At 36.3% G+C, this 16,508-nt stretch overlaps 1 non-coding gene across 1 annotated transcript; it reads right to left on the bottom strand.

The window, feature by feature from the left end:
• Positions 1 to 15,503: 15,503 nt before the first annotated feature.
• Positions 15,504 to 15,609, bottom strand: LOC121211629 (small nucleolar RNA R71). The gene has a single exon (XR_005906848.1). It is a non-coding gene; the product is annotated as a small nucleolar RNA R71 (small nucleolar RNA).
• Positions 15,610 to 16,508: the final 899 nt, after the last annotated feature.

The following is a 16,508-nucleotide window of genomic DNA, read 5'->3' on the forward strand; positions in this document are numbered from 1 at the left end:
CAAGACTGCAGTTTGCAGGTTTTTGAAGAAGGAAATCATTTGTCGATATGGTTTGCCTGAAAGAATCATTTCAGATAACGCCATGAATCTGAATAACAATATGATGAAGGAAGTTTGCGAGCAATTCCAAATAAAGCATCATAACTCCTCGCCCTATCGCCCAAAGATGAACGGGGCTGTTGAAGCAGCCAATAAAAATATTAAGAGGATCATTGGGAAAATGACTGAGACATATAAAGACTGGCACGAGAAGCTACCATTTGCTTTGTATGCATATCGCACATCTGTACGGACATCTACGGGAGCAACTCCTTTCTCTCTGGTCTATGGAATGGAAGCTGTGCTACCTATCGAAGTTGAGATCCCCTCTCTACGAGTCTTAATGGAGTCGAAATTAGAGGAAGCAGAATGGGTTCGAGCTCGATATGACCAGTTAAACCTCATCAAAGAAAAACATCTAAAGGCAATTTGTCATGGACAGATGTACTAGAAGAGAATGATCGTGGCCCATGACAAGAAGGTACGGCCAAGAGAATTTCACGAAGGAGAACTCGTGCTGAGAAAGATTCTCCCAATACAAAAAGACTTTCGAGGAAAATGGGCGCCAAATTGGGAAGGTCCATACGTCGTAAAGAAGGCATTCTCGGGTGGAGCTTTGATTCTCACCGAGATGGATGGGAAGGAGTTACCTAATCCAGTGGATTCAGATGCTGTGAAGAAATATTATACCTAAAAAAAAAGGGATCAAGGTGAAAACCCAAAAAGGGCATCTTGATTAACACAAAAGATTAGGATGAAAACCCGAAAGGGCATTCTAATGAAGTAAACCCGGGCTTAAAGAGCAAGGCGGTTGAACTGTGGGTTAAACAGCGAAACTATAGCATTTGAAGCATTTTTCAGTAGCTCGAAATCTTCTACGCAAGAAGCCATGCTAGAAAAGATTATTGATAAGAAACGTGGAAGAGTTCGTGTGTTGAATATCTAGAGCATCTGTATCCATTGAATGCGATCCGTTTTCTCTTTATGACACTTTCTTATTATCATTGGTTAATTTTCTTTGTTTGCCACGTTTGAAATAAATAAATGTGAGGTATCCCTTTGTCCCTACCTGACCATTTTCATGCATCTCATTATTTACATGATAAATGGTGAAATGACATACTCTAAACAAAAGAAATGTTAAGCATTACCTGGATGAAAATTTGATAAGCACAAGAGTCTCAAAGTAAGAACAAAGTTCAATCGGGGGCAGAAGAGTGATATCTGAGAAACGTCAATTACTCGTGAAGCTTGAAGACAGGTATAAGGACTGAAGAGAAAGTCGAGAATCAAAGCAATTAACACAGATCCTCAACAATCGTGGCTAAGTGGACATACGACAAACATGCTTAAGGAGCACTGCATAATCATGTAGGCATAAAAGCATTTAAGACAAACATGTGCATATCATGATAACATCATACATGGCATATACAGGTACTCCAACAGAGCAAGAAATCTTGAATGAGAGTCGCACTGAATCAAAGGAAAAGACACCCGAATTCTACCAAAGGACAGGTTTTGGTATTTTGATGTTTTTAATTCATGCTTTTCAAGGAAACTCGACTCATATTGCGAGAGATGAGTTGAGCCTCAAGACACGTTGAGGTATTTTTAATTGTTGTTTTCAAAATCAACTCATATTGCGAGAAGTGAGTTGAGCCTCGGGGCACGCTGAGGTATTTTTAGTTTTAAATTGACTCATATTGCGAGAGGTGAGTTAAGCCTTTTAATTTTTGTTTTTCAAAATCAACTCATATTGCTAGAGGTGAGTTGAGCCTCGGGGCACGCTAAGGTATTTTTAGTTTTAAATTGACTCATATTGCGAGAGGTGAGTTAAGCCTTTTTATTTTGGTTTTTCAAAATCAACTCATATTGCTAGAGGTGAGTTGAGCCTCGGGGCACGCTGAGGTATTTTCAATTTTTTTGTTTTAATTTTAACTCATATTGCGAGAGGTGAGTTGAGCCTCAGGACACGATGAGGTAATTTCAATTTCTGTTTGTCAAGAATCAACTCATATTGCGAGAGGTGGGTTGAACCTTTTAATTTCTACTTTTTCAAAATCAGCTCATATTGCGAGAGGTGAGTTGAGCCTCAGGTCACGCCGAGGTATTTTCAATTTCTGTTTTCATTATTATGTTTTTGAAAGAATCAACTCATATTGCGAGAGGTGAGTCGAGACTCAAGCCACGCGCTGAAGTATTTTTAGTTTATGTTTCAAATTTTGACTCAAACTGCGAGAAGTGAGTCAAGCCTTAGGTCACGCTGAGGTATTCTTAATTTTTGTTGTTTCAAAAATCAACTCATGTTGCGAGAGGTGAGTTAAGCCTTTTAATTTTTGTTTTTCAAAAAAATTCAACTCATATTGCGAGAGGTGAGTTGAGCTTTTTAATTTCTGCGAGAGTTGAGTTGAGTCTTTTAATTTCTGTTTTTCAAAAATCAACTCATATTGTGAGAGGTGAGTTGAACCTCCAGTCACATATCGAGGTATTTTCAAAATCTACTTTTCAAGTTAAGTTTCAAAAAATCAACTCATATTGCGAGAGGTGAGTTGAGCCTTGGCTCACGCGCTAAGCTATTTTCAATTTCTATTTTTAATGTCTGTTTTTAGAGAGTCAATTCATATTGTGAAAAATGAGTTGAGCTCAGGATCACATGCCGAGTAGAGAATAAAGATTGAAGCTGACTGAAGACGTCAGATTCTGTCTCCTTAAAGTTGTAGTGGAGTTGATCGAGGGCATCAGATATTGCCTTTCTGAAGTCGCAGAAGAAAAGACCACAAACCTTATCTCACTGAAGCGATAGAAGAGCATATTGAAGTTGTAGATCTTATCTTTCTGAAGTTACAGTGAAGCAGATCGAAGCCACAAATCTCATATCCTTGAAGTTACATTAGAACAGATTGAAGCTACAAGGCCTTTCTCCAAATTTGCAGTGGATTGAACCAAAGCTACAAGATGCGGTGGACTGAAAAAGGACTAACTAAACAAGAAGAGTTCCAAAGCAAGTCAAGACCTAACAAGACCGGGCAACTTTGGTCTTCCTTGAAAGTCTTTGCTCTATTATCGTTGCACGATAATGAGCAAAGAGGGGCAGCTGTAGAAGCCCAAATTGCCCGGGCCCGATTATATCAAAACCCAACCAAACCTCTAAACCCACTAAAACCCTTAACTCATGACCCATTTACTTCTACCCAAACCCATTACAAAACCCAAATATTAAACCTAATTCAAAAGCCCATTAAGCCCCCTCCCAAAAAAAACCTAACCCCCCCCAAAAAAAAACCAAGAAACCCTAGCCGCCTAGCCACTTTCCCACTTGCCCTTTTTTCCTCCCATTTTTGATATCCATTGTCTACCACCATCACCTACAAAATAGAAAAAGAAATAATAGAAAATCATGTAAAAGATAGCTATAAAAAGCCATTCAAAAATCATGTAAAAGGGGGGATTTTACAAAGATTGAAAAAAAAAACACAAAAATCCCTTCAAATTTTGAACACAAGAAACATCAATAAAAAGGTTGCATCTTTTTCTTTTTTCCTCTTCTTTCGAATCTTTTTTTCTTTTTTTGTGTTGTTTTTTTTCTTTCTTTATATATACATATATTGTTAAAAAAATTTTACCTTTTCCGGCCACCGTGGGCGGTGGCCGGCTATTACCGACGACGGGCGACGACCGACGATCGACCGGTGACCGGCCCCCCTTGGCCGGATTTCCTTTCCCCCCTCCCTTCTCTCTTCTTTTCCCCTTTTTTTTAGGTATTTTATATATATTATGTATATATTTTTTAATGCCATTAGTTATATATTTCTTATGTATATATTCTTAAATACTATTATATACATATATATATTTTAAATACCATATTGTGTATATATTATTATTACAAATTATTACTATTGCTAGTATTATTATAACTATTATTATATTAGTGTATATTTTATGTACATATGTATATATATATTTGTACATATCATTATTTTATATTATTGTTGTAAATTTTTTATGTATATATTTTTTATGTACGTTTCTTAATATTTTTTTATTGTAGATATTATTATTATTATTACATACTTTTATTATATGCATATATATATGTATTTTTATGTACATATTATTATTTTATATTATTATTACCAAATATATCATTTTTCCTATTTTATTATTAGTACATGATTTGTTTTTATTTTGTAAATATCATTATTATTGTTATTCTAATATTCTAGTATTCCATGTTAATATTTTTCATTAATGATATCATTTTTTTGCGTCCTTTATCTATTTTTAATTTCTCACTTTGGGAATATTTTTTCTCATGTTTTAACTAATTTCAAAAATAAGGCAATGTACCGATTTAATATTAAGCCATCGATTTCATCGCTATGTTGGGTGAAATTCGTCGGCTTGTGTTAAAAAACGGGACACCCTTTCTAAAAAAATCGAAAACTAAAAATTCTCATTTTTCAATCGGATCACGATTAAATATTATATTGAACTCGTATTTTTGAAAATCAAGTCAACACATGTTTATAAGATACCAATTTTGGGCGTCGCGAGGGTGCTAATACCTTCCTCGCGCGTAACTGACTCCCGAACCCCAATTTTCTCTGGACTTTCACGTAGACCTAAATTTGGCCTTCTTTTTGTTTTAAAATAATTTTATTAGGTGTCCGATCACACCTATAAAAAAGGATCAGTGGCGACTCCCTTTGTTAATAAAATCGAAAGTTGATTTTCAAATGTTTAATAAATCGCCACAATTAGCGACCGACTGAAAGAAAATTTTTTTTTACGTCGCTACAGTTGACATAAAACTCCTAAATAACTTAAATTACTTAATAATTATTAAATATTCAGAATAATAAAATAATAAAATAATAAAACAATAAGAGCTGATAAATACAATATTGGACTCATATATAATAAAAATTAACCACCAAACCAGAATTCAATATGATTTAAACTCAAATTAAAAGCCTAAAACTTGTAATTCCCTTCATAATCTTGTCCAGAAATTCTGTTGGCGCAGTCTTAATTAAAACAATCATAACTTGAGATCTTGAACTCAAATCAAGTGATTCAAAGTGCGTTTCAAAGCTAAGAGATAGATCTTCGAATGCCATGAACACATCTCAACCCAGAAATGCCAGGACCACATCCAAAAAGTCGTCGCAAGCCTACTAATTTTTCAAGAAATTGACAATTTTGATGAATGGAATTTTATAAATTTCACATCATCCGTGCATATATCATTGGGTCTAAAAAATAGGTTAAAGGATCCAATCGAAGATGGCTTGTTTCTTGTCAAGAGAAGGATGGCCAAGTTTTGAGTTAAGCCATTACCATAGAAATTAAAATATATTTATGATTTTGTATTTTAATTTTTAATTAATTAAATATATGTATATTAAGAAGCTCACATCATGATGTGTCGTGTTCTAACTTATGAGAAGTTATTGAGAATCACAATTTAGGTAACACTTTTGATTAAAAAAATTAAGTATTTAAGTGGAAAACATTATAGTTTAAGAATCAATTTTTCATTTAAACCGAAGTTTATTTGTAAAAAATTAAGCTTATTTTAGAAAAGAGACTAAGTTAAGGCTCGAAAATTCAAGATCTAAGCCCGACCTAGTTTGACTCATTTTAAATGTTACTTTTATACATTATATAATTTATAACACATAAAAATTTAGTATTTATAATATAATACAATAATATAAACATTAGAAAATGTTAAGATTCTTATACATAAAATTGTAATAAATAAAAATTATTAAATTATTACATAATAAATTAAAAAATATGAATATTTTTTATAATTTCAAAAAAATAATATGAGTGGACATAAAATATTCTATAAAATTGAGAGATTTATATAAACTAAATATACTATAATTTTCGTACAACAACTAAATATGTGTTTATATTTTATATAGTTGTCAACGATCCTTCTTGTTTTGGGAAGGACTGATGACAACTATATAATCTCAATGATATAAAATATTCTATATTTTTCATACAACATCTAAATCAATTGAATACAATATAATAATAACAAACAAGGACTATTGACAATTAGGCTTAGTTTGAATGGGTTGTGTGTTTATCTCTAGTGAAGTTAAAAACAACGGTGGTAGTGAAACTAGTTACTGTAGTGGTGAGATTGGACATTGTAGCAATGAGATTAGAAACAACGGTGGGGTATGTCTTTAGATTCAAGCATAATTGTAGCGATGAGGTAAGAATAGAAAATGACAGGATTTTTACTAATTTAATAAAAAAATCAAAATAATACAAACATAAAATTATGTACCAAAATGGTACATGCAGGGCGGTGCCGCCTCTGGCAGAGGCGTGACCACCCTGCCTCTGCCACTAACTGTTAAAAAAAAGCAGTTAAAAAAAAAAGCTGTAACAAAAAAAACAAAAAAAGATGTGATAGGATAGGGCCTGCCGTAGGCAGCACAGGCGGAGGGCCTGCCTCAGGTAGCACCGATGGTGGAGGTGGCAAAGGCGGCACCTGGACGATGGGACTCTGATTATATATTTTTTTATGTGATGAGTTTTTTTATAAAAATGGTATAAAAAATAAAATACTAAAAAAAATATCTTAATGAAAAAATAAAATACGAAAAGAAATAAAATACGAAAAAAATAAATTTTTTGGGAAAAGTGGTGCTGGCGGGTTTTTTACTAAAATAATATAAAAATAAAATACGAAAATAGTATATTTTAAAAAATAAAATCTGAAAATAAAAAAAATACAAACAAATGACAAAATAAAGGTTTTTTACTAAATTAATATATAAAAATACACTAAAATAATATATTTGAAACATTATGTACTAAAATAATATAAAAAATAAAATATGAAAATAGTATATTTTAAAAAATAAAATCTGAAAATAAAAAAAACCAACAAAGGGCCAAAATCATAGAACAAAAAAAATTAAGAATATTGCAACATAACCCCTCCTTGTTTTCTCATCTTTTTTTATTTTCCAAGGAATTTAATTACATATTATAATATATTTTAAATAATATTGAACTACTTATCATGTTTTTTAATTATTATTGCATCACTCACATTATTATTATTAAATAAAAATTAATTTAAAAGATATTGAACTACATGCTGAGTATATTATATATATTATATTTTAAACCAAAAATATTTTACTTATTATCATTTTAAAATAATAATAATATTTGTATTTGAGTTGGATATATATATATATTTTAATGTAGTATAGCAAAAAATACGTTGTTGAAAAAATTGTTTGGTATTTCTTTGTAATTAAAAGCAATATATAAAACGCAATGGCTTCATTGATTACGAAAAATCCTCACATATCTGACACAGTTAATAATATGGTAATTTATTATTATTTATTAACCACGGGTTCTATTAAAAAAGATCTACGTAATTTACGAAAATAAATTATGTTATTATAACTATTTTCTGTAATTTAACACTATCAGGGCCCGTACCGCGCATTAAGGGGCCGGGTGAATGGTTTGGGATATTCCCCGGATGCAAGACTGATGCCCTACTTGAAGCTAGTTGGATTCGGACCAGCAACATTGATCTGGACATTTTATTTGCAGTACAATTTAATATCCGCATTGGTCGAGCGTTGGCACCCGGAGACCCACACTTGTCAGTTGCCGTGTGGGGAGTGCACTGTCACTCTAGAGGATGTTGCATTGCAACTTGGGCTCCCAATCTATGAGAGTGACATAACAGGCGTAAGTGCGATAGCTGAGTTGGCTGCACTTTGTTATAGCCTAGTAGGAGCCTTACCCGGCGATGATAAGTCCAATTTTCCGGGTTTGAAATTTACATGGCTGAAAGCAAATTTTTAGTATTTATCAGTTAATGCCACTAAAGAAGCGTTCATGTGCACATCTCGAGCGTACATTATGCATATTATAGGGGGTGTACTGATGCCCGATGCGAACAACAACAGGGTTCATCTCCAGTATTTACCTTTATTAGCTGATTTGCGTAATGTTCGCTCGTATAGTTGGGGTTCCACAGTTTTGGCTATGTTGTATCGTGACCTTTTTCAGATGATAAAGCCTGATACCGTAGACATAGGCAGATGCCTTGTATTGTTGCAGTCATGGGCTCTTTATCGGATGTCATTCTTGGTGTAACAACCCGATTTTGGGTCTAGTTAGAACAGTTGATTCGGTACCACAAATCCGACATAGAAAAATGTGTTTTTATTATATTTTTATGGTCTACATTTTTGTGGAATTATTTTTTAAAAATTTCGTTCGAAAATTTTGACGTTTGGGCACTCAATTTAGTCAAAAGAACTAAATTGTAAAAAGTGCAAAAGTTGAGTTCTACATGTTAAAGGTGTCCAATTGTTATGAAATTTTAAATTGGAGGCCCTTATATGGTAATTATACCATTGGTTAAGTTGGTGGACAAAAATGAACATGGTTAGGCATGTTTCCAAAGTTTTTCATTAAGGGTATTTTGGTCATTTAGTTATTAAAATGAATTAAAAATAAAATTAAAAGCCAATTTTTGTCCATCTTCAACCCCTTGGCCGAATTTCACATGAGAAGACATAATTAGGGGTTTTCAAACTTCCAAGCTCGATTGTAAGTCCGTTTTAGCTCCGTTTTTAATGTTCTTTACATTTTTGAGATCCTTGTAGCTCAGTTTACCTATTTCTACCAATATTTTGATCTAGGATTTGTATTTAAAATTTTTCCCATGGATGACATGTATGTATTTTGATGTTTTATGGAAGAATATGAATGTTTGGAGTGTGATAAACAACTTTTACTAAGTGATTTTTGTTGAAATTGCATAAAAGGACTAGTTTGTAAAAAAGTGTAAAATGTGTGTAAGTGTGTGATTTAATGCAAATTTTGGACTTCTATAGTTATAAAAATGGCTCGGCTAAGCCTAAAATACAAGTAAATTGAATAAAAATTATTTCCCGAACCTAGGGGCAAAATCGTAATTTTGTGAAACTTTAAGGGCAAAATTGCAAATTTTGTCATAGGATGTTTTTGGGTTAATTTGAATAATGTGAGTATTTTAATAAGTTCAATGTGTTATTATAGACCTAGAAAGACGTGGAATCGACCTTGATCGGGGAAAGGAAAAGATTGTGGACTAAATTGCAAAATTTCTATATTTTGCACCGAGATAAGTTTGTATGTAATTAATATTTCCATTCTTTTTATGTTATTATCTTTTTTTACTATATGATATGTGGCTGCCTATAGAATGATCAATTGATGTAAACTACGAATTGGGATTGACTAAGAACGAGTTAGTAAAACGTTGAAAAGTGAAGAATTTTCCGATTGAACCTTCAGAATAGAAGAGATATGAATGATTCGTTGTGAGAACACATATGTAGTACTATGTGCAGGCCACTGATAAACCATAATATATACATATTTTTACCCCATGCTTGGCATATTTATGGATGATTTTTCCTTGGTTTTATTGAATTTGATGCTCCTAATCCTTTATGTAACATCTTGATTTTCGGGTTTTTCGCGATTCTTGATATTTTAAGTAAGTTTCTAAAATTTGGTATGTGATTATGGAATTCATAATTTGGGTATGTAAATGGGCTTATGGAAGGCCCATGAGATGGCCAGAACCCGAGGGAATTTTTAAATTTTGGACTTAGGAGTTAGGGGTTCTGGCTAGGTGCCCTTATATAAAGTTGTGGGTAAAATGTATCACAAAAAGAGCGTTAGTAAAGTGGAAAGGGTGACGCCACTAAGCTCCTAAAAAGGTGGCGTGTGAGCATAGGGGAAGACCTGGGATCGATTCCCTGTGATGACAAAAATAATGCTAATTTTTATGCTTTGTGCATACAAGAGTTGTAGCTGAATGGAACTCTTTAGAGGAGAATTTGAATCAGTCAAATGCATGGATTAAGGAGGGATAAGGGGAGAGATTTTAGGGATTTCATATGAAGATAGAGTTGGCCGAATAAGGGAGATTGGAGGGGGGAATTTCGGCAGAGAGGTTTAGTTAGGGATTTTCGGCACTTAGGTATTTTTGTGCCGTTTTCTCCCTGGAGGATTAGTCTTTTTCTCTCTTTTTCGTTTGCAGCCGGATCTACTATCTCTTCTTCCGTCTTTTCTTCCTTCTCCTTCTTTCAAACCAGCCCACTATTTCCCTCCATTCACCATTGTTTCTTTCCCTTATCTCTACTTCTGCCGGAATACTGCAAAAGCCGAAATCAGTGAAGATAGGGGGGTGCCGATTCTTTATGACCAGCAACCTTTTCTTTCCTTTTCAATTGTTGGCATTCAATTCCTTTACCTTTTAGGCGTACGGGTTCAAGAGAAGAAAGACTGTGGTAAGTGCTCAAACTCTAAATGACTCCTAGAGTAACTGTTGACAAAAGCCGAAACCCTATAATTTAGGGAGGTGGCCGAATATGGGTATAGGTTTTAGGGGGTTCTTCTTTTTATATTTTTATGATTTCTATAGTGGAGGAGCAGTAAGGCGTAGTGTCGAATTGAATCAGCTTGGATCTCCGGAGTGGCTAGATCTAGTCAATCAATATCGGCAAGGTAAGGTTCTTAAGGCCATTTTGGGTGTTGGCCGAATGTGTAAGTACTAATATAAGATGGTTCTTGTTTTGGGTCAATTAATGGAAGCTGATTTATTAATGGTGGAATATAGGAGAAATCGTGTAGGATATCTCGTCGAGGAATATCGCCAAACAGGTGTGTAACGAACCCTTTTTCATAGCTTAAAGCGATAAATGCCGAAAAGCCGAAATGCTGAAATTCTGGCATTTCGAGGACTTGTGAGCAAGCGAACGCTCACTAGTTAGTTAGAATCGATGAGATGATGATCGGGAACAATGGAAATGGTAAGAATGTGATTTTTGGCGTTCTCGGTAAGTTAGGCCTCGAGGCGCCAAAGTGGGGCCCATTGGGCTTTCGGGCCCATTTGGGTAAAATTGGTAGAATATGAAAACTGGTTAAATTGCGTATCGAGACTGATAAAACCGTCATGGAATATAGGCTAAATGGGCTTAGATGACGAAATCGGCTATGTAAGGCCCACTAAGGGTTTTAGGCCCAATAACTCAATTTCGCTAAAAATGGGCCAGACTCACTATTTGCACACATGAATTGTTAGTAACCGTTAATGAACATGGAAACCCTAATTTTTGGTAAAATTACAAAATTACCCTTATAATATGAAAATGACCGTTTTGCCCTTAGGTAAAAATGACCATTATACCCCTAGGGTTTAAATATGAATTTAATACATGGGATTTTGATAAACATGGTATGTATGATATGCACATGACATGTATGATATGCACATGATATGTATGATATGCACATGATGTATTCATAAATACATTGGGTTGAGCTTTTATATGGATGAAGGAAGTGTAAAGGGCTTATGCCCTAGTTATGATAAAGGGCTTATGCCCCAGTTATTAAAAGGGCTTTGCCCCAGTTATTAAAAGGGCTTTGCCCCAGTTATTAAAAGAGGCTAGGCCTCCAGTTATATGATAAAGCAGCTATGCTGCCAATGGAGAATTATGGCGAGGTGGGTCGAGTTAATCCCCACATGGTGTGTTGTTGGTACGGGTGGAGAGTAGCGGATGGTGGGTTGAGTAGTCTCCCCAAATGGGCTTACATTCTCTCATTGACATTACATGTGATATTGAAATGGGCCTATGGGCCATACCGTTTACAGTAAAGGCTTCGGTCCAGTAATATGAAATATGAAAAGGCTTCGGCCTAGTGTTATGAAATATGAAATATGAAAAGGGCTACGGCCCAGTACATGTTGAGATTGGATTTGGGCTTAGGCCCAACAGGCTGTTATTGTTTTGGGCTCTGAGAGGGGCTTGTTGCACACTGAGTTTCCAAACTCACCCCCTTTCCTTAACCTTGCAGGTGAGCCTTGATGTGGGGACTTGGGCTGGAGGGGATTCAGAGTAGCCACGGTGATCGCCTTTGGACTTTTAAATAAGCGTTGGCTTTTATTAAATTTCCTTTAATTATTATTTATTTTTGGGTTGTAATAAGGCCATTTTAACTTTCCTTTTATTTCTTTTCGGGATTATTTTAATTTTAATAACTTTAAACCTGGTTGATAATTATTCAAATGAGCTAGACTTAGGACGTGTTTTCAAAATGATACTTGTTTTCAAAATAGCTCAACGCCACGATTAATCGATTTATCAAAGATGTCCACTTAAACAAATTTAAACTCGATATAACAAAATGTGGCTATGGTTGTGGGCATGTCTAAGATTGGATCCAATCAAAGAGCTTGGTACTTAAGCAACCTTCATGGCTCACCTCCTTTGTCTCGAATACCTGCCTAGTTTGGGGTGTTACATTTAGTGGTATCAGAGCCAGGTTGCAACAACTCGGCTGTGGATCGGGTTCAAAATTTTTTCGAAAACTTAATCTTAAGAAGGGCATTTTTGGAAATGGTTTTTGAAAATTCTTTTCAAATATGTGTTTACAGAGTATACATGTTAAAATGGTCCGAGTTTTTCTGTTTTAAATCAATAGTTCAAAATAAAGAGTGTTTTCAAATCAAAGTTTTCAAATTTCTATTTTCGGTGATCAAAAACATGGTTTCAAGTTTTGGATTGGAGAAAGAAGTGGCGCACTGAATCCCCAACACCAAGTCTGTAAGTATATTTTCTTTACGATATATGATAATGATATGATATTATGAATAGTACTGAGACTCTACTATGATACTGTAGATAGGGGAAAACTGTGAAACGGTAGAAATGAGGCTGTAGCTAGACTACGACAATACGAAAACAATTCTTGAACTACTATATTTCCATAACACATTTTCTTAATAAACAGTGGAACATTATACTAATTTCATTAAATTCGTAAATCAGATAAGTCGATATGAGTACAAGAGGAGTTCGTGAACGAGGCCGCGGATGTGGTCGCGGAAGGGTGCAAGCTGAATCTTCATCCTCAGGGCATAGGCCAGCTGAGGAGCCATCTGTGCCACAAGCAACGAAGACTGGGTCTTATGATCGGGCTGCGGGGGATGACGCTTTGTCCCAAGCCATGTTAAGGGTTTTAGAAAGAGCTGTTGGAGCTAGTATTGGGACAATGAATAGGGGGTCTATATCGGAGCGACTCCAGGCCAACGGGGCAGAAGTATTTAGGGGTGTATCTGGAGTAGCCCCAAGTGTGGCAGAATATTTGCTAGAGGCAACAGAATTGATCATGGATGATCTAGACTGCTCAGTGGAGCAAAAGCTGAAAGGAGCTGTGTCGCTGCTACGTGACGAGGCATATCGATGGTGGATTACCGTAAGGGAGAGTACCCCAATTGAGCAAGTAACCTGGGAATTGTTCAAAACTGCTTTTAAAGGGAGGTATGTTGGAGCAAGCTCTGTGGATGCTCGTCGGAAGGAATTCTTGAATCTGACTCAGGGTGATAAGACTGTAGCAGAGTATGAGGCAGAATTTTTGAAGCTGAGTCGATATGCTAGTGGGATAGTGGCAACTGAATATGAGCGCAGTGTCCGATTTGAGGATGGTCTCCGCGATGAGCTTAGGATATTGATAGCTCCACAGAGGGAGCGTGGTTTTGCTGCATTGGTAGAAAAGGCTAAGATAGCCGAGGAGGTGAAGCTGACTGAGCGATAGAATCGTGAGAAGGATCGACCCAGATTCAAGAGGGATTTTAGACCCTCAAGTGCCACGAATCAAAATGTTAAAAGAGCAAGGATGGAGGAACCGATTCGAGCAGTTCCAGTAAATACTTATAGACCGCAGGCTTGCAGGGACTGTGGTAAGGTGCATATGGGGGAGTGCTGGAAACGAACTGGAGCATGTTTTCGATGTGGGTCTGGGGAGCATAAGTTCAGAGAGTGTCCTCGGAGGACAGCTTAGGAGCTAGCTGCAGAGCAAAGGGATGTCCAACCACGGCGAGGAGGACCACCACCACGGAGGGGTCGTGGGCAAGGTAGAGGTGGCAATGGTAATGGACGAGGACATAGGGCACCTGGCAGAGGTGCTGGACATGCCGAAGCCCGATAGCCAGCGTTGGTTTATGCGGCACGACGTCGTGAGGAGGGTGACGTTCCTGATGTTATAACTGATACGTTCTTCATTCATAGCATGCCTTACACTACTTTGATTGATGTGGGTTCCACTCACTCGTATGTTGCTTGTAATGTATCTGGGGCTTTGGATGTGCTTCCTGAGGAGACTGTGAGTGGGGTATCGGTGATAGGCCCATTGGGACATTCGGTTAAGGTAGATAAACTTTTTAGGCCAGTACCGTTAGTGACACAAGATAAAATTTTTGAAGGAGACTTGATGGACTGGTTAGCTAAGCACAAAGCAACATTGGATTGTGCTACAAAGAGGATGGTACTACGAACTGCTGAAGATGAGGAGATAATGGTCATAGGGGAACGAAGGGATTATTTGTCCAATGTTGTTTCTGCTTTAAGAGCCGAGAAGTTGATTCGGAAAGGTTGTGAGGCGTACTTGGCCCTTGTAAGTCAAACGGGACTTGAGGAGATAACGGTAGAGTCGGTTAGGACTATTAAGGAATTTCAGGATGTATTCCTAGATAAACTTCCTGGATTACCCCCGAGCAGAGAAGTCGAGTTTGGAATCGACTTATTACCTGGAACAGCTCCTATGTCCATTGTGCCTTATAGGATGGCACCAAAGGAATTGGTGGAATTGAAGGCTCAGATATTAAGAACGTTGCCGGGGACTAAAATATTAAGAACGCTTAATTTTTGTTACTTTAGCCATTTTTATTTTTATTGCAATTAATTATATTTTTAATTTTGCTTAAATTACTAAATTTTCTTTTATTTACTTCTGGCAGGTTTTTATAGTTTATGACTAGAAGAAACCCGTCAGGACCTCTACTTTTCGACAGTGAGATCGAAAGCATAGCTCGCAGAAACTGAAGAGAAATAAGGCGAAGCCTACAATACATAGAGGAAGGGCAAGAGGACGATATTCACAACACAACCGATGATATGACTGAAAATCAGAATAATCCGCTACCTCCTGTGGTTGCTGCAAATCCAATAAATCAGAATCCTGCTCCTCGTACTATGTATGATTATGCTAAATCTACTTTAACAGGAACTGAATCGAGTATAGTTAAGCCTGCTGTTGCTGCAAATAATTTTGAACTGAAACCTAACATGATTCAAATGATACAACAGTTTGTTCAGTTTGATGGTTTGCAGGACGATGATCCAAACACTCATTTAGCAAATTTTTTGGAATTCTGTAACACCTTTAAGATCAATGGCGTTTCTGACGATTCCATTCGCCTTCGGTTGTTTCCCTTTTCATTAAGAAATAAGGCTAAACAGTGGTTGAATTCATTACCGCGAGGGTCAATCACCACTTGGGAACAAATGACCGAAAAGTTTTTACTTCAATATTTTCCGCCGGCTAAAATGGCTAAACGAGGAATGATATCTCTTCTTTTGTACAGATGGATTTAGAAACTCTTTATGACGCATGGGAGAGATACAATGACTTATTGAGAAGGTGCCTTCACCATGGGTTACCTCTATGACTGCAAGTTCAAACTTTCTACAACGGTTTGAATCCCTGACTAGACAGATGATTGACGCAGGTGCTGGTGAGACTTTAAACAACAGAACACCTGAAGAGGCTTACGAATTGATTGAAGAGATGTCACGGAACAACCTTTAGTGGCAAGTCATGAGAATGAAGCCGACAAAAGCAGCTAGTGTTTTCAACCTCGACGCGGTAACTATGCTATCTAACCAGGTAGAACTTTTAAATAAAAATATTGATGGTTTGTATGGTTCTACTCAGGTACATCTAGTGATGAGGTGTGATTCAAATGGAGGAGGAATACACAACACAGATTATACATCCTTCAACCCTAGCACCGAGGAGGAATAAGTCCACTATATGGATAATAACTCTAGACCTCAAAATAACCCGTATAATAACATTTATAATACAGGTTAGAGTAACCATCCCAATTTCTCGTGGGGTGGTCAAGGAAATCAAATGCCACAACATCCTCCAGGTTTTCAACAACCACCTTACCAACAAGAGAAGACACCACACCTTGAAGAGATACTCACAAAATTCATCTTGGTGTCAGAAACTCGTTTTTAGAATATCGAAACAACACTTAAGAATCAACAAGCATCGATTCAGGGGCTCGAAACTCAAATAGGACAGCTTGCTAAGTTGATTTCCAAATGACCAAAAGGTGGCCTACCAAGTAACACTGAAACTAACCCAAGGGAACAACTTCATGCTATTACTGTTCGAGATGAAGAAGGGTTAGTTGAACCTGAACCAGAATCGAAGCAAGGACTTGTGTTACTTAACGGTAAGAATGAGGTGAACCACAGTAAGAAAAAACTGGTAAGCAAAGCGTATAAACCTTGTATGCCATACCCCAATGCGACAAGGAAAGACCA

The sequence above is a fragment of the Gossypium hirsutum genome, chromosome A12 (assembly GCF_007990345.1).
Source record: "Gossypium hirsutum isolate 1008001.06 chromosome A12, Gossypium_hirsutum_v2.1, whole genome shotgun sequence".
Taxonomy (NCBI): Eukaryota; Viridiplantae; Streptophyta; class Magnoliopsida; order Malvales; family Malvaceae; genus Gossypium; species Gossypium hirsutum.